Below are 19,907 nucleotides of genomic sequence, written 5' to 3'. Positions count from 1 at the left end.
ATTATTATCAATACGAATTCACAAGCTCCATCCCTACGCATCATGCATACTATCATTGTTCAGGGTGAGCAAATAGGGATGCGGGATAATTGATGCAATAAAATCTATAGACAGCCCTTGGAATCTTGCAAATTTCATCAGTGGTGCATGGGCTTATAAGTACCAGCTCATTGGTCATGTGATTAGAGTGGTTTAACGGCTTAAATCCTCAACCCTCCCTATACATTGGTAGCCTGGAATCCAAACTGATTGGCTCCACTCAGCGGAGTGGAGTGGAGCTTCTTTTCTTAATGTTATATTTTCAATAAAGTCTTCAGGGCTTTGCCAGTTGTCTGGGCACCCACATGCAGTATCCTCACCCCCCAAACACATGTTGACATTTTGTCTCTCAGGAGGAGAATCAGAACACACTGACTGGCGGGCGGGGGGGCAGACAAAAAGATAGTTCAGAAGCACAGCATTCTGGGTCCTCTTTGATGTAGAGCACATTAGAGCTGACACGGATACACACTTTATAGCCTTTCTTTGACTCAACCTGCCTCCCCCCTCTCCCCCTTCCACCCTCTCAGACCCACATATGTGCGCTGTGTTGCTGCAGGCTAGGAAGAGAGAGAAGCCTAGCTGTGGGAGCCGGCTCCCGTTATGTTCCCATGGACTGCTCTGGACGCTGGCGACAGGGTCCGGCTGGTAGACATGGCCCCTGAGGCTCTCTCTCGCTTGCTCGCTCTCTGACCAGGGCTGGAGCAGCGCTGGAGCCTGGGGGGTGGGGTTAGGGGGGGTTACAGCGGTGGTCTCTTGGTAGTGGTGATAGAGAGACAGAGAGAGAGAGACCCTACATGTACGTGTGTGTATGGCTTGTGGAACTGTTGTTTTCCAGGGCTATACTTTCCCAAACAGTGAGTCGGGACCAATTTCTTATGGGTCCCTTAATTGTTTGTTTCCTACATAAAAAAATATAATAATACATTTATTATATTATTATTTATTTATTTATAATAAATAAATAAATAAAAATCTATGAAATTCCATCAACTACAAAACAAATATTTAAGTAGTGAAAATAGCCGATCTACAAGCTCAAACGTGACGCGAAGCGTCGCGTTGTGAGCTTGTAGATCTGCTGTTTTCACTAGTTCAGGTCTCGACCTGAAAAGTTTGGGAACCACTGCCTTACCATTTCCACAATTTGAGTAATTGATTAATTGATTGATGACTTTATTAGAAGTTGGCATAGGAAAATGTACAGTTTCATGCAGTTCCCTGGTACAAGGTCAACTTAAAAGGAGATCCAAGAAAGCCTTAGGGCTTGTTTACATTGGAAACCTTTTTTTCGTATAACATTGAATGACAGACAAATAACCGCTCCAACGTCTGGCTTTATACGTCCCTATATGTCAAAGAAAACTACTGACAGATTACAATTGTTCAAAATGCGGCAGCCAGATTTTTAACTGAAACTATGATAAGAGAACCTATTACTCCAGTCTTAGCGTCGCTACACTGGCTCCCGGCTGTTTTTAGGATTGTACAAATTCTTGTACTTGTTTATAAAGCTCTAAATGGTCTGGCACCTTCTTACCTCTATGACTGCCTGCCTATACGTTCCAAACCGCCCCCCTCAGGTCTTCTAGTGCAGACCTGCTCGATGTGCCTAAAATGACAAAATATGGTGAAGCAGCATTCTGCTTCTACGGACCGACAGCTTGGAATAAACTCCCACTACACCTAAGACAGGCAGCCTCTGTGGATGGCTTTAAAGCACAGCTTTTCTTTTACGGTCCTTACTGATGTTTTGAATGTTCTTCAATGTTTTAATTTTGTTCTGCTTTATTGTAATCATGTGTATTTCTTTATATTAAGCACTTGTGCTTCATTTTCTGCTCTGTAAAGCGATGAGTGTCCGTATGAGCACAGAACTCCTGAGCACCTGTGTTCATTTCACTCCGAAGAGTTTACAAATGGAGAAGGTCCATTCGGTTTGATTCGTACACTCTTCATAGTTAAATGAAACACTGTGGATTATACAGTGCACCTACGGTACCAACGTCTCACAATATTTAAATACGACCAACGCAAACACACCCCCCCCTCCACACACACCCCCACTTTATCCTTATTAGTGAACCCCACACCTCCAGACTCTCTCACATTAACAGATCTAACGGCACATTTGTCCCACTTTCTTACCATCTTTTTTTTTCACCCCCTCCGCATTTGCATAAAAATGCAAAGAGATAAACAACAGTTACAACCCCGCAGAAGGAAAAAAGGGGAAAAAAATGGAACGTGTAGAGAAAATAAGTTTAATATGTATCAGCGACACTATTAGCTTTCTGCGTTGATGCTCTCTGCCCTCGGCATGGAGTGCAGTGCGATCCGTCCCACTTTTTCCATCTAAAAAAAAAAACGGTTGCTACACATTCTGATGCGGCTGATAGGCGGTAATTAATGCATTGAGACCGGGAACGCTGTGTCTGTGTCCCGTTAGATTTAGAACCACTTTAACCATTATTTTGTGCTTTAACTATTAAAAAAATAGCAGATATACAAGCTCACAGCGCGGCACCGAGTGCTGTGCTGCGAGCTTGTAGATCTACTATTTTTGATATATGTGCAAATCTTGAATATATATAGCCTATCCACCCGTTTCCGCAAGAATTTACTGTAGCATTATCTGCGAGACACTTCTGGTTAACAGCAGACATACAAGATCACGTCGCGTCGCAGATGCAACCGTCGTGAGCTTGTAGATCACTTGGCTGCGGCGCCGGAAATGCCGCATGCCTTCTGCGCAATGCACGATGGGATGTTGGAAAGTTGTGGATACATACCGTATATTTTTTTAAAGCAAACATTTGTGACTCAAATCTTTCTTTCTCGGGGTCCCTGGAACAACATGTTTTGAGATGCCAAGATGTCAAAAATACATGTAATTCTAGGGGTCCTTGACATGAAAAGGTTTGAGAACCACTGATATAGAAACATATATTTTTTTTCTGAAAACCATTAGGATTTATAAGACGCTTTTAGGTCTTACGGAGTTAAATGAGCCGGGGCTGGTTCCTCTGCCCTGTAAACCGTCTCTCCTGGGCCCGATAGTACATGGAAATTCAGCTCGAGAGGATCCACTTTCTGATGTCTGCCTGGAAAAAACACACTCTGCCTGCTCCCAGCCTGTGTGTGTGTGTGTGTGTGTGTGTGTGTGTGTGTGTGTGTGTGTGTGTGTGTGTGTGTGTGTGTGTGTGTGTGTGTGTGTGTGTGTGTGTGTGTGTGTGTGTGTGTGTGTGTGTGTGTGTGTGTGTGTGTGTGTGTGTGTGTGTGTGTGTGTGTGTGTGTGTGGTACATGGAGCACTGGCTTTGGGAATCAACTTTAATGAATCTTTTAACCTCAATGTTTTCCCCGGCAAAATGTATGCACATCATGATCTGTGTTTGAAACGCCGGCCTGATATTCATGATTTATTTATTTCAAGGAATAGAAAAACGGAAAAAATACTCGTTCTCTCGGGATTGTTGCTATGGCGTCGGGGATAATGACGGGTGGCGTTCGGCAAAAAAGGAGCGTTTCGTTGCAGAGTATTTCATTGGACCTCTCTGGCTGTGTTTCTCAAAGTAAGGATCCTTTGAGTGGTCCTCCCCGATTGATAAGTCGAGAACCAAATGGACCCACATGCATCCGTCCGTAACTCTGAGAGCTATGGCTGTGTCCGTGGCCTAGCTAGTGCACACACCCAACCGAGGGGTCCTTGAAATTAAACCAGGGGTCTTCAAACTAGAATTTTCAGGCCAAGGACCCCTTAACTGAGAGAGAGAGATATGAAGCAGGGACCCCCTCTACATAATATAGTTTGCAGATTTTCATCGACTTGTTTGACAGCACTGTCATCAGTCTATGTTGGATTCGTGTTAATGTTGTTTTTTCGAGCTCTCAACGCTGCTAGGCGTTGAGAGCTTGTAGAGCCGCTATTTTTGGGTTATCACACAAGGATTTGGTGGGCCCCTTGTAGTAACTCTGAGGACCCCCTAGGGGTCCCAGACCCCCTGTTGAAGACCCCTGAATTAAACTATTACTTTGAGAACAACTTCTCTAAAGAGGTAGCGGCTCCACAGTTCACCACTCTTTGACAACTACAACCCCCACAACCCCCACCCCCGTCTGTCTTCCTCCTTTGGGACTTCAATTAGTACCTCCTCGATCCTCGTCCCCTTTATGCGTGAACGGGAGCTGCTCAGCTGTCCCCCCCGTCACCTCCGAACCCGCCGAGCACCTTCAAACGTCTTCATTGTGACGAACGGACGAAAGGGAGGGAGGGTGAGGGACAAGAGAGGCGGGTCACTCCCGTCCCCCCTCACCCACTGGCTCAGGTTTCGTGGGAGCACCCGTCCATCGCGCACCCCAGCCGCGCCCCGCTGCCCCCTCTCAACGTGCCCCACCTCCCTCCCTCGGCCTCTCTCTCCATTACGCCCCCTGTCCTGCCTTACCTCTCGTGCCCTGCCCTCCAGATTTGCCTTGCACAGGAATGGCAGAGAGCGCGAGAGAGGGGGGGAGGCGGTAGAGAGAAAGAGAGGAGGAGAGGACGTGACTGCTCCCCCTCTTCCATCTGTCGCGACTGCGGGATCAAATAATAGGATTCTGTCTCGGAATAGGAGATAATTGCGGTCTGTATTCCGCTCCCTAAGTGTATGATATTAACCCCCGCGCTCCGCGGCTAGCGGAGGGCCGTCCCGGGCCGACCGAGGGGAGGGGAGGGGGCCAGATGGCACTGCGTTTTGATATCCGAGCCAGGGAGGAGAGCTAGCGGACCCCGAGAGGTCAAGTTGAAGTTCAAGTCCAAAGGAGCGCCGTTTCACTCCATCACTCTCTCTCTCTCTCCTCTAACCTCTCCTCCCCCCCTGCTCTTTTCTCCCACGCGGAAAATGATATGAGTGTCATTCAAAAGAGGACGTTCCCAGGGGGGGCCTTGTGTTTTCACCTGACACCCCACCCCACCTCACCCCACCCCAACACGGAGCATGGTAGCTGGAGTCGAGTGGTAACCCACTTATAGGCCTATGTAGACGGAGGTTCCCGCATGCAAAGGTGTCGGGGTGGTGGGGGGGACAGACGGGGCAAAGGTGGAACCATAGTGCCCACAGAGTGGGGTTGGATTAGGGGGCAATAGATTCAGTCTGCTGGCCTGCATACGATAGCACAGGTCAAGAACGGATGGGGAAGGGGTTAGGGAAAAGGGGGCCATTCAAATCCTATCCTATTTCACTGTCCGTTGCATGTCAGAGAGCCAGGGGGAGAGGGCATTTTGATGTATTAAAACAGTGGTTTTTCAACCTTTTCAGGCCGTCACCCCCAAAATAATCATATTTGAACTGGGGACCCCCCCCCCCCCCCCCACTCTGACGAGCACTAAGAGTTGAGGAATTACATTTTGTATAACATGGTTCTATATGCTCACAACGCCTTGCGTTGCGAGGCGTTGTGAGCATATAGATCGGCTATTTTCACAATTTCTGCCTCTAATATTTGACAAATTGGCCAATGTTTAATTTGATATTTTAGATAAATTTTACTTTAGAAATGTGCAGATAACAACTTAAACACTTAAAATTTATGTTTTTGTTTTTTTTTGTTGAGAGAGAAAACTATGTTGCACATTAAATTAATCATCTGGGGACCCCCCAAAATAATTTGGGGACCCACAGGTAGAGAACTGCTGATTTAAAATACTGGCATGAATGTCACAAGGTGAGTGACTGTTGTGTACAGACGCAGAGACGGGAAAGTTGAGAGCGAAGTTGAATCGGATCACAAGGGTTTATATTCAGGGTTGGCTGGCGGATTATGGTAATGAGTTGTTAATCTGATTACATTCATCAACAATAAAAAGTAACTGGAGTGCAGATATTTTGGTGGAAAGCAGACAAATACTTGTGGGACAACTAACAAATGTTTCAAAGAGTCCAAGGGCACTTTGAACGCCGTTGTACAGACAATTATACAGCTTGAAATAACTTTGCGGTAAGAAAGGACTGTCTGTAGCCCCACGAGGGCTGTGAGTTCGTTGTGAGACGGAAAGCAACTTAAAACAATGTCCAATCTTCCTAGCTTCATAACATTCACCAGGGGCGTCGCACCAAATTCTGGGCCCTGGGTACAAGGATTCACTGCGGGCCCCCCATGAATGTTCTTCATAGGGGGAGGGGGTTTAACCCATTTAGACTGGGAACGCATTATTTTGTCCTTTAACTCTTAAAAAGATAGCAGATATACAAGCTGCGAGCTTGTAGATTTGCTATTTTTGAAAAGGTCTTTGAATATTTCAAATGCTTCTAAGGTTTTTTGAAAAACCTATATGTTTTTATGTCAGTGGTGCTCAAACCTTTTCATTTCAAGGACCCCCAACATGATATGTATTTGGCCATGGACCCTCATCTCAAAATATTTAGTTCCAGGGACCCCCCAGAAGCAACATCTGAGTTAACAAATGTTTGCTTAAAAAATACATATATTCAAAGATTTGCACACATTTTCATGACTTTTCAAAAATAGCAGATCTACAAGCTCGCAGCGCGCTGTAAGCTTGTATATCTGCTATTTTTCAATAGCTAAAGCATAAAATAATTAAGGCCCCTCCACCTTGGGCCCTAGTAACTCATTCCCACATTTCCCCCCCTGTGACGCCCTTGATACCAGTCACTTTGGTATGTGGGTGTAGATTTTCTTTTTTAGATTTTAGAAGTACATTAAGGCAAAGGTTATTGTAAATTACCTTGCTGCACCGCAGCGTTGCAGTGGATTACATCACATTAAAGTTTTTTAACGAGAAATCATTAGCCGATGATGGACATTTTTGGGACTAATCTCTCGAACCCTGTTTAGTGTTTACATTGCACGCAGACAACACTGAACCTGTTTTCTGACGCAAGTATGTGTTTTCTCCATGTGGCCATTATAATTAAAAACATTTTTAAATATTTAATATTTCACTTGTGTTAGTTCATTTTACTTTGTAGCGAATAATGTGTTATGATTGACAGTGTAGGCATTTAGCAGACGATTTTATCTTGGACAAGTCAGAGTGAATGGCGTGTCAGGAAAGGGCTAAGAAAACAATGGAATGCTTCAAAGACATCAAACCTTGCAACCTTGTCGAAACTAGTGTTTGCAAAACACAGGGTTGGGACCAATTTTTGGGTCGCAGAGCCATTTGTATTGGTCGCACTCGCAAGTAAATGTATTTATTTTCCCCCTTAAATTTTTATTTATTTATTTTTTTTTAAAGTGGGGGGGAAAGAAATGGGGGCACGGTGGCGCAGTCCGATTCCTGCTTGGGACGCTGTGGGCGCTGGGTGAGTGTTCTCTCCTCCGCGTTATCAATGTCCATGGTATGGTATGGGCATAATTGTAAAATAGTACGAAATAGTGAAAATAGCTGATTTAATGAAGTTCACAATGTGTGTTTGGGTCCTGGGGAAAGTCAACATTTCTCTTCTGGGTCTTGAGAGAAGAAAGTTTGGGTAGCACCGCTCTAAACTGCTAAATCATCTAAATAACAAAACATGCATTGTGTGAACAAGTAACTAACATCTACCTAGTATAAACTAGCAAAAAGAGGTGACAACAAAGGAAAGGGGAGGTGGATGAGGGCGGGAGGTAACCCCCCAAAAAATAGCTTTTACATGTAGCTTTCATGTTTGTTGTTGTCTTTGTTGACTTAATATAAAGGTTTATATTTATAGCCCATAAAATCTCTCATTGCATAAGAGCCATTACTGACCCTACTCCTAGCTGTCGTGGCATAAATGACAAAGTGACAGTCATCTCTTGACACTTTGTACATGAATAAGAGAGGAGAGGCGAGGAGGGGAGGGGAGGGGAGGGGAGAGGAGAGGAGGGGAGGGGAGAGGGGGAGGGGGAGGGGAGGGGAGAGGAGAGGAGAGGAGAGGAGAGCAGCTCCGCACAAACTATTAACCACTGGGAGTCTCTCTCTTCCCGTCTCTCTCACTTCTCTCTACCTATATCAAACCCGCCTTCCATCTCTCTCTCTCTCTCTCTCTCTCTCTCTCTCTCTCTCTCTCTCTCTCTCTCTCTCTCTCTCTCCCTCTCCCCTCCCTCCCCTCCCTTCTCCATCTGTCCCCTAATGCACAGTCACCATGACCCCACCTAGATACCGCGCTCGCACTTGGATACCAACTCACACGGCACAAATAGACCTCTCGAATAGACCTCTCGACCAAAAGTACAGTGCAAGTAAGTACGTTTGTTGTTGTTTGTTTCCCCCTTCTTCTTTTTAACCCATTACGAACTGAAGCCGACTCTACTATAGCCTTCTAAATCAGAAGGCTATTTCTCACACCTAAAATAGCAGATCTACAAGCTCACGGCGCGGCACAAAGTGACGCGCTGTGAGCTTGTACATCCGCAATTTTTTTTAAATAGCCAAAGCAAAAAATCAAAAATGACACAGATGCTTTCCTGATGTGAACCACTCCTTTTAAAAGACACACAGAGCTCTTTAATGCGTTTAGTGTCCTTTTTTAACACAGATTTAGCAGTGTACTTTCAGCAGTGACTCGGTACTCTCGGAGTGAAATCCTGACATTTGTGCGCGTGTTCGCGCACGTGTGGGCGTCCAGGCACTTTAAGAAGCATTTTACCATGATGTATGTAACGGAAAAAGTTGCAAAATGCACTGCTTGATCATGAGGATAGGCGTCTACTCTATCATTACTTCTCATGTCTCCACTCCACCTAAAATTACTTTTTTTTCCCATTGATTTACTCACGCCATGGAGACTATAGTACATTTACCCCCATTGATTTCCGGATGGAGACCCAAATGCATTTGGGTCCCCATCCAGAATCCGTGGGGGTAAATGTATTGTAATCAAACTGTGACGCCCGCGATACAACATTTTGTGGTCACTCACTCACTCACGAACGCACTCAAGGCCATACTCTCTCTCTCTCTCTCTCTCTCTCTCTCTCTCTGAAATATAGCCGATCTACAATCGACAAGTTTGTACATCTTTACCAGAGATGAACACTGTCGTGTGACAAAGTATAAAATAAGGTACATGCATTGAAAAACCCTGGATTAATTCATTAATTAATAGCTGACAGTTGATGTGGTAAATGTTTTAAAAATATACACTTTTGGGGACATACAAGGCTACCACCCGACAGTGTGGAATGTGTTGTTTGTGGCTGCATGGGATCTGCAAGGGGGGGTGCATTATCACCGGGTCGCTCGCAGTGTCACACATTTGAATCCAATTGGCGACCCAGATGCCCCTCCCCTCCCCCCCCCCCCCCCCCCCCCTCCCTCCCGCCTGCCTCGCCGCAAACCATCTGATAAAGCACAAAATGCGGCGAGAATCCTTCATGAAAATGTAATCAGGTGTACCGCTTTACTCCCACAGGTCACTCTCCTCTCTCCTCTCCTCTCCTCTCCTCTCCTCCTAGCCGGGAGTTATTGTGATTTAGTAACGATTTGTCACTGTCACTTTCGCCTCCTATAGTGCCTTTGTCTGTGTGTGTGTGTGTGTGTGTGTGTGTGTGTGTGTGTGTGTGTGTGCGTGCGCGCGTTTGGGAAACGGGGGTCGGTCGTGTGTGTGTGTGTTGGGGGGGGTGGGAGGGGGGTCAACCCCAACCCCTGACGTGGCCTGTCATCCAACGAGCCAGACATCCATTAATAAGGGTTAACACTGGCTAATTGTAATCCAATTAATAACAGGCTGCGTGATGGACCGCCCGCCTCGCTGTTTGAGGACCCCTGTCGTCCGGAAATATCCCCTCAGAACGCCGGGACCCCCGCCCACCCCTCCTTCTCCTTTCACCCCCCCCCCCCCCTTCTCTAAAGCAAGGGAAGAGGAAGAAAGAAAGGAGAAAGAAGGGAGGAAAGGGGAAAGAAAGGAAAATCGGGGCTTACCAATTACAATGGGAACATTGATTTAATGTCGTCTGGGACTAAAGCAGGAAGGTTAGCCTACTTGCTCTCTCTCTCACTCTCTTTTCTCTCTCACGCACGCGCGCACACACACACACACACACACACACACACACACACACACACACACACACACACACACACACACACACACACACACACACACACACACACACACAGGCACGTGCACACATAGACATCAAAGGGGGGCTTGAGCCCCTGCCCTTTTATCCGTCTGTAAAAAGTGCCATCTCCAGATCATGAATGTAGAATTGACTATGGTGAAAGAAACGCTAATGCTCTCTTTCCATGCTTGCCATACCTGAAGGCAGCATTCAAGAGAATTGCCTTGTCCAAACTCTCCTGAACTTGAACGCAACATCTTATGTTGAAAGAATTGCCTTCCCTGTGTAGAAATCCATGCAGTTACACCACATCTCCAGTATTCACTTGATTATGCTTAGTTCAGTGTGGTATCAAGCACCGAAATTAGCCGACCTCTTAAGGAGGTCGGCTATTTTCGATATTTCCACCAAAAGGCCCTTTTAGAAATTTTAGCCCCTGCCTCTCTAACATCTATCTGCACGTTCCTGCTTGCACACACACACACACACACACACACACACACACACACACACACGCACACACACACGCACACACACACGCACGTATGTAAAGGCGACAAAAAGAAATATTCTGCAAGTACAGTTACATTCCCTTCAGTGGCATTATATCAGCGATCTTAACATTTCCCTTACATTCCTATGTAATGCATTCTATCATCACAGGGCCAGCCTTTATCAGCTATGATATATACACTGTATGAGAGGGGGGAGGGGGGAAGGGTAGGGGGGAGTTTAGAGAAATAAGATGGGGACGGCAGAGTGGACCTATTTGTGTTTATGGCTTTTGCGCGGGGAAGGAGATAAATGACCTCCCGTTTTTATTTGGTTTTAACCCATTTAGGTCTAGGATTATTGAATGCTTTAACTATTGAAAAATAGCAGATATACAAGCTCACAGCGCGGCACCGAGTGCCGCGCTGTGAGCTTGTAGATCTGCTATTTTTGAAAAATCATGATTTTTTTTTGCAAGTCTTTGAATATATCTACTTAAAAGCGAACATTTGTAACTCAAATATTTACATCTGGGTGGTCCCTGGAACAACATATTTTGAGATGGGGGTCCGTGGCCAAATACCTGTAATTTTGGGGGTCCTTGACATGAAAAGAACAGCATGATTTAGGGGAAGGATTTAGAAGTCGGGTCAAAGATCGGGTCAAAGATATTCAAAGACTTGCACTCATTTTCACGATTTTTCAAAAATAGCAGATCTACAAGCTCGCAGCGCGGCACTCGGTGCCGCGCTGTGAGCTTGTATATCTGCTATTTTTCTAAAGCTAAAGCATGAAATAATGGTTAAAGTGGTTAAAATCTAACGCGACTCGGGCGCGTTCCCGGTATTTGAGACTTAATGAAGTGGGGATTGAGGGAGTCCCCCCAGCAAGCGTGCACCTCTCTCTCTCTCTCTCTCTCGCTCTCTCTCTCTCTCTCTCTCTGCCCTCTTTCTCTCCCTCCTCTGCGCGCTTCTTTCCGTGTCGCCGTGACCTACATGCAGGTCCGTGCAAAAGGACACGGGGGTGGCGGTGGAGGCGGTGGGGAGGGGGCCGTAGCGGTAAACAAGCGCCCCCTCTCCTCCCGGGCAGCGGCGGAAAGGTACAGTAACTGTCAAGTAGCATAGACTGTACTTTTAACTTATTTAGGCCTGAACACATTATGACGCGATATGTTATGCTTTAAATATAAAAAAATTAGCAGATATACAAGCTCACAGCGCGGCACGAGTGCCGCGCTGCGAGCTTGTAGATCTGCTATTTTTGAAGAATCGTGAAAATTTGAATTTTGACCCGATTCTATAAGTGTCTTTTGAATCCTTCTAAGATTTTTGGAAAAAAAACCTATGTTTCTATGTCAGCAATCTGGCCGGCCATCGTCAAAGAAAAGGTCCTTTTCACTTAACTGGAGCTCAGTTAGTCTGTTCTTGAGAGACTACTGTGTCAGTGGTTCTCAAACCTTTTCATGTGAAGGACCCCCAAAATGATATGTATTTGGCCATGGACCCGCATCTCAAAATATTTAGTTCCAGGGACCACCCAGAGGCAAAATTTGAGTTACAACCGTTCGCTTTGAAAATACATATATTCAAAGATTTGCACACATTTTCATTACTTTTTTCAAAAATAGCAGATCTACAAGCTCGCAGCGCGGCACTCGGTGCCGCGCTGTGAGCTTGTATATCTGCTATTTTTCACTGGTTAAAGCAGTCAATAATTCTAGGCCTAAATGGGTTAAAGGTCTTATGACATCAACATTTTTTAGGCTTTTTTGTGTTTCCTGACCTCAATTACACCGAAAAAAACTTGACGTTTCAACATTGGTTGAAGAGTGTTTTTTCTGTAATCTGTAGTTTTTTTGAATAATTAGGCTCAGAAAGGTGAGTTCATTTGTCTCTGGACGTACGCATCATCATCCAGGGGAGGGTGTGGTTGTAGGGGAGGGTGTATCACCTTTGCTGTTACTTTATATTGTGTTTTTCATCGGTCCAATGCACCATTCACCATTCATCACTTGGGTCTCTTACGACCACACCCTCCCCCTGGTTGATGATGTATACGTCCATAGGCAAATTAACTCACTTTTCTGAGCCTAGTAAAAACTACAGATTACAGGATGTTGAACTTTTTATTTTTTATTTTTTTATGTGTAATTGAGGTCAGGAAACAAGAAAAAAAAATCAACATAATGAAATTTGATGTCATATATTTTACTGGTGTGTTTCCAATCTTCAATTTTTTTACTTCCACTTTTAACCCTACTCCTATTATTTGAAAACGTATAGGTGCTGGTTACTTTGCATATTAAAATTCTATTATGAATACATTAACCACTTAAGCCCTATTTCATACACAATGGCTATTCGAAAACAGATATTTCTTTTCCCCTCGTACCTCGTTTTCCCCGAGTACTTCCACTTTTTGGGCACGTGAAGTATTATTTTAGCTTTTCACTCGAGTACATTTTGAATACCGGACTCTTACTTGTAACAGAATGGTCCTATATTTTGGGGTAATTGATACTTTCACTTGAGTACTAAAAGAGTACTTTCCCCCCCGCCTCTCCTCCTCCAGGTGCGACGGCCCCCAAAAAAACAACAACACGCGGAAACATAAAACAACGCTAATGAATCTCCGCTGACCTGGCGGGGGCTAAACGTGTGTGTGTGTATGTGACAAGAGGGGGGGGGTGGGGGGGTGTAGGCGGTCCCACAGGGGGACGAGCAGGAGGAGGACGATGTTATCCTCCTCGCCCCCCCAACCTTTTGCTCGCCGCGCGACGCGCTCGCCGTTAATTGGACACTCTGGCCCCCCCAATTAAGGCCGCGGCCCAAAAGGAGACCGTGGCCAGGGGGGAGGCAAACAAGGAGGCCAATATCACACACACACACACACGCACGCACACACGCACGCACGCGCACACACACACACACACACATACACACACACACACACACACACACACGTACATCCATACATACATACATAATAAAAACACACTCCTCCCTCCAACCCCCACTTTGCGGCTTTCCGTGGGACTTCATTAAGAGTCTACGTGAAGGGCCCTCCTGTGGGAAAAGGGGGACATGGACTCACACACATGTAGAACACACGCGCACACACACACACACACACACACACACACACACACACACACACACACACACACACACACACACACACACACACACACACACACACAGACTTGCATACACACATACACATGTATAAACATGTTTTGAGAGGATGGACACATGCATGCATGCACTTGTTTGCGGGTGTATCTACAAGCGCACGCACGCACCCACGCACGCACATTTGTATTACTATAGCCTACTTCTGAGGACATTTCCGGACGACAATCATACGAAGCTGTAAAATACAATACAAATGCTTTAGTAGTAGGGCTGGGATTTTAACTGATTAATTTGGATTAATTAATATACAGATAATTAACGTGATTAAAATAAATTCACACATTTTAATCGCGCTTAGTTTTTGCACCATAGAACCACTCTCACTGGAGGAGTTTCAGGCGTACCGATCATACGGGTGCACCAACCAACAGTCAACAAACCCCAGAGCATGCAACGGGAGAACAAACCCATTAGACCGCTTATATGCTCTGCCCAAGGAATGGACATTTTGATAAAAAAAAAAGAAAAAAAATGTTTTTAATTTAAATAAAATGGCTTCTCAGGTCAAATATGTATTATGTGATACAAGTGGCAGAAGAGAGAGATTTTTTTTAAATATATATATAATTTTTCTCCCACGATTTTTGTAACCCATTTTTTCACCCATGCAGTGCCAATTATCTAATGTAATCCTGGGCACTACACTCCCTCTGCCAACATGGGGAGAGCAACAGACTGACCTCATGCTTCCTTCTATGCATGAGGAGTCCAAGCTGCTTCTTTTTCACCTGACAGGGGGGAGTTTCCCGGGTTGGACATGAGCACGTGGAAGGAACACGTTATTCCAACCAGTTTCTTTCTCCTCCATCAGGCGCCCTGGCTGGCCAGGGGGAGGCAGTATAGAGATCAGGATTACTACATGTTTTTTGTGAGGGTCCCTACCTTAGGGGACACAGGGAGAACATGCAAACTCCACACAGAAAGGCCCTTTTGCCAACCCCACTTACAGTAGCACTGGGCACTGATGATGCAGAGGAGAGAACACGCCCCCCTCCTCCCCTCCCCTCAGCCCCCACAGCGTCCCCAGCGGGAATCGAACCCAGGACCTTCTAGCTGTGAGGTGACGGTGCTACCAACTGCACCATCGCGCCCCCTCTACAGGAGAGAGATGTTGACACCCCCAACAGGCCAGATGCTCTACCAGGTGAGCCCCAACTGTCAGTTAATAGTATTTTAGTTTAAGCCCCCTTTCCACTGCAACTTTAGCACCACACTACACGACACTACACCACACCACACTGCACCACGTAAAAATATCTACATTTTCCATTACACAAAAGTACCCCTATCGGTAAGAAACAAATTGACCCTTTTAACTGTGATTATAATAATTTTTATTACAACTATCCTAATTATAGTACACTAATGGATTATAACTGTGATTATGATGCGCTATACATTATTATAATGTAGTACTATGATAATTATGATACACTAATAGATTATAACAGTGAATATAATACAATAGAATCTATTATCATGTATTACAACTATATCCAGGTGGTCTAAATGAAAAGTCAATGAGTGATCAGTCATTATGAAGTGTTTGGCCCTGTTTGGCCTAGCTCAGACCTACTCTGGATAGTTTTGGTGCCACGTTTAGCACCCCTTTCACACCACTCTACCCAGGTCCTTGTAGTGGAAGACCTGGCACAAGTGGGCGGTGTGGAGTGGTGTGGTGTTGGGCCATGTCAGTGGAAAAGGGGCTTTATAGTTACTTTCAGCCATTTGTTTAGTTTACTCCTCGTTCTGCATGTTCTGACGCTGTGATCTCTTGTCGATTGTGACACTTTCTGCTGCATGGCTGGCTCCAGTTCTGTTCTATTCTCTTCTTTAGTTTCCCTTCCCTCCTGTCCCTGACACTTTGCTATAACAGCCCCCACGCATCCTCACATCACTCTGTTCAGCTGTGTGTGTGTGTGTGTGCGTGCGTGCGTGCGGTGTGCACATTTGCATAAGATTGTTTTGCTATTCTGTTGACGTTCAATGTCACTCGGTTTCCGTTCAAGCCTTGCTAACTTGACAGCTTTTGTCTTGCCTTTGACGTTCCCTGTGTAAAGTTGCACACTGTGATTTGCGTGCCCTTCCCGTCTAGCTCCATTCTCCCGTGAGTTTTTTTTTGTTTTCCCCCCACAAAGAAAGACCCACCGGGGTTGGCAGGGTTGAATCTGGGGCCTGGTGGTACGCTATAGCTCCATGTGGGGATTTTCACAGGGAAATACTATTGTTAGCATTCAGAAAGAATGAAAAACTACAAAAAAAGAGAGAGAAAAACATAACAAGGACAACATTACTTTTTGCATTTTTTTTTTCCAGGCATGCATAGTGAGCTTGTAGATCTGCTATTTTCAGATAATTTAGAAATATCTTGAAAATTTGGAATCATTTTGAAATTAGTAAACGACACAAAAACTGGCACAACATCTGCGGTCAAAAACATAATTTGGGGGTCCTTGACATGAACAACATTAGAGATGCACTGTATTGTCTGGCAGCCTTAATGTCTAAAATGTATGCGAACTAGTCAGACCTTATTTTCAGATTCTAGTTCAAATATGGAGGTTTCTGTCCAACAATGTCGATGCTGTCAAAACGAGTAAACCTGGTGGAGAAATAAAGAAAGAAAGAAAGAAAGAAAGACAACTGCAAATCAACAAGAAAAGATCAAAAACGAGTCAAGGGCAAGCTACAGTATGCGTGCATGCGTGTGTTGGAGGTGGTGCTGGTGTCTGGTGGGTCACAGGACCCTCCTAGGGGGTCCCAGTGGTGTAAGCTGAGCGGTGGGCAGCATTGGCTGGCTGCACCGGGGGTCCCTGACCACCACTTCCTGCAGGACCACCGCTGACCACCATTACCACGGAGATCAAGGTCATGACGTACGTGTAATCTCTTTTGAGATAAACCTGCTAGAGAAAGTATATGTGTAGTTGCACACGTACTGTATGCAAATAAAATCATAACACAAAATAATAATAATAATAACAGAACACAAGTTCTCACTTGAAACTTGAAACAGAAACTGGTTTTGAAAATCCATAACAAATCTTACATTTTGAAACACATTGTTTGCGCAGTAATCTGATGTCATGTGGTCTCAGGTGTGGTTTTGCAGAGCAATTTACCATCGCTTTGATCATTGCTCAGAGACCAATCATATTAAATCATATCCATTTTATAAACTGATGATTGTGTCTATAATCCCACTGCACAAATGCCTTTTTTCTTTGCCTCTCGTCATGTTTTAGGAGTAACAATATTTAGCTGCGACCTTGCGGCTAGTATAATCTGTCGGTCGGTCTGTCTCCCTGTCCAATTGTTTTCAAGCGCAAATCGAGACCCGGTCACAGCTCTTTTATCATGCATTATGCACAGATTATTGCTCATAAGAATAGCATGTGATCGTATTCCTGTTCAGTCTGTGGAAAATAACTACATCTTGTGTCGTCTTAATAGGATCCCAAAGCCGCAATCTGTGGCCGTAGGAAGTTGACATACAGGGCTGCAGGGACGTGCTGTGCCCCTTATTCAGCCCGGGAAAAAGAGTTGTAGAGGCCCTCATTGCGTGCTATAGAGAGAGATCTCTCTATAGAGCTGCTGCTACTCAAAGATTTGCCATTTCAGATCATGACAAGTGACAAGCCAGTGGGCCAATTACATTGGTTATATTTCGTCGTTGTCGGGTGGAAACCTTATATGTCCAAAACCGTTTGTTTTGTATTCATCATTTTAAAAATGATCTAACAAGCACACAACGCCTCGCACCGCGAGGCGTTGTGTGCTTGTAGATCTGCTGTTTTCACTAGTTTTGTGCAACGGCCTTATATGATGATCAGGGCTTTGCTTTGCGAAAAAATGTATACATTTGAAACTTGGAGATACAAGGTTTCTGCCCGACAGTGACGATTTACTTTGTTGGCCGCCCAGCCCCCAAAATGGAATGAAGGCCGACATTTTATTTTATTTTTTTTCCTAATGGCCGGCCTGGAACGGCCGGGAATGACCCGGCCGTTCGGGAGTTGTCCCGCTTTTCCCAATGGCCAGCACGTCCCTGCAGGGCTGCGATGCAAACAGGAAGGAGACGGCAGCAATGTGCATGATGGAGGATTACTAGGGAGCCAAGAATGCAGCTAACATATTAAATACTGTGCTCTGTATCAGAGAGGAGGTTGATGACCGCACCAGGGAAGGGGAAGAAAGAGAGAGTACAGAGGAAGGGATGCAATATATTAAATTGCACGCAACATGAAATATTGACAACATGCGCTGCATCGGCTACACTCGTACCGTGTCCTAAGTCTATAAATGAGTTAAATATCGCAGGTCCCCCCATGCAGGAGAGATGTAATATAATATAACATTGGTTTACTCGCCACGTGCGTGCCGCGTGGACACTGCACGGTTTACACTGCTGCGACGCGAAGTGAGATAGTTGGCGTTGGTACTGGAATGACGACCATCGCTCCGGTAGCTCGCCAGATGTGCATGCATGGTTTGATAAAGTCCAGAGCTTCCTCTTCTATGCGGGGGCCTTGTTTTGATTTGAGTTGTGCAGCCCGTGTCGGTTTCGATGTTCGGGCGAGGGTTAGGAAAAGGAGATTGAGAGCTGATGCTTCAGGCTAATAGCCTCGCGGCGCTGGGTCCTGAGAAGCGCCTAAAGATCACAGACCCCCGGCCTCTGTTTTGTCAGCTCCTGACAAACAGCCTGTCTGGCTGGGATCCATTCACGCTCACGTCTGTCAACCTGGGGAGCAGGCTGTTATGGCGTGGCGCCTGAGGGTCGAGCCGTCTACAAGAAGCATGTCCTATATGTGAATATCTTTCACATATTGTGGATATTTATTGTCTGAATATATTTTTTGACATGCGTGTGTAAATGCACAGAATCTCTATACAGTATGTGTGCATGCTAGTCTGTCTGTTTATCCACCGCAAGCATATCGTCGTTGTCGGGCAGAAACCTTGTATCTCCATGCTTAAAGTTTTTAAGTTTTTTCACCAAGTAAAGCCTGCTTCTTCATACAAGGCTGTCGCACAAAAGTAGTGAAAACAGCCGATCTACAAGCACACAACGCCTCGCGGTGCGAGGCGTTGTGTGCTTGTAGATCTGCTATTTTCACTAGTTTCGTTCATTTTTAAAACGATAAATACAAAACGAAAGGTCCTGGACATACAAGGTTTCCACCCGACACCGACGACATGTTGAGAGCCGTTGAGCGGTGCTAATCGCTCCTACATCTGGCTTTGTGTGTAGGCCCCTATGTCCCTATATCCATATGAGCAAGAAAATATCCGTATGAGCATGGAACTCCATATGGAGATAACGCGTGAATCAAAAAAGCAACTGGGGTAAGGCTGCAGGTTCTTGTAAGGGAGCGCTTGTTTTTGGTGATGACGAAGGAGGCGTGCCGTCTCAGGCGACCTTGAGCCACGTGAGACACCGCCGAGCGAGCGAGTCTCTGTGTCGAGCGTTGTGAAGGTCGCATGAGCCGACTCAGCGCCGTTAGAAATTGGAAACCAGAGGGCCAGAATAGTAAATCTTTGTCCCGACTTTCGGCATCTCCGCGCGGTCCGAGTGAACACAGCGGAGCTCTCCCTATACCTCCGGTTCAACCAATCACAAGCTTCTGCGGGCGGGTCTTGCTTTACCCAAGATGCTTTTTTGATACACGCGGAGGAGATAACTAACGTCGCGGACAGAACGGCTCATAGAAGGAGATATGCACGTGTCATGTTTGCTACCAATGCGACGTGAGCACCGCTCACATCGCACTGGTTCGATTTCTCTTTAGAAATACCTACAAATCCTCGCCGCACGGCGAACACTAGCCCGTTTCCTGTGTGGCTATGTGTGCAGCCCGCTCGCCGATGCTCCGCGCCGCGGGGCTGGCGCCGACTGAAATCCCCCCAATCACCCTTTGTTTTTTTTCCCGCCCAGGGGTGGGCGGTTTCCGCGGATATATTGCACTAATGGTGCGAGGTCAAGTTCAACGTCTCATTACCTTTGTTAGGGAAGAACGACGGAGAGGAGGAAAAGCCTGACAACCTTCCCATTAAAATTTGATGGGAGTGACACTCGGCAATGAGCGAGGATATAACTTTTTTTAGGTCAGCTCCGCGCGCACGTGCGCGCACGCATGCACACATACACACAC

This window comes from Nannobrachium achirus (assembly GCF_963921795.1).
Source record: "Nannobrachium achirus genome assembly, chromosome: 20".
Taxonomy (NCBI): domain Eukaryota; kingdom Metazoa; phylum Chordata; class Actinopteri; order Myctophiformes; family Myctophidae; genus Nannobrachium; species Nannobrachium achirus.
Note: the sequence above shows the minus strand (reverse complement) of the source record.